The sequence below is a fragment of the Penaeus monodon genome, chromosome 15, assembly GCF_015228065.2.
Source record: "Penaeus monodon isolate SGIC_2016 chromosome 15, NSTDA_Pmon_1, whole genome shotgun sequence".
NCBI classification, from domain to species: domain Eukaryota; kingdom Metazoa; phylum Arthropoda; class Malacostraca; order Decapoda; family Penaeidae; genus Penaeus; species Penaeus monodon.
The window spans coordinates 25982691-25983057 of NC_051400.1; positions in this window are offsets into that span (position 1 = coordinate 25982691).

The window sequence follows — 367 nt, forward strand, 5'->3', positions numbered from 1 at the left end:
AATTAACATGAAAAATAGCTTCGTAACTGTAATAATCACATATCATTTTCTTTAATCAGAGTGTCTGGAATGTGATTATATTTATTGAGGATCTTCTCTTTAGTCACTTTGTACCAAGCACTACTTACGTGCAATGATCCGTATATTAAGTATTTATTGCAAGTATATATATCATAACAGTGTAAAGTATAAATATCATGAAAGTGACGTGAATGTTTACAAACTGTGTGAATTTGGTTCCACGCGGGGAACCACGAGTGACTTTGTTGCACTTTTTTGAGACTTTCCTGACAAGATGAGAAATCTTACGTGTGGTTTCTTAATTACACTGAGAGTGTGAATGAGAGTAGCAAATTCACGTATCTAG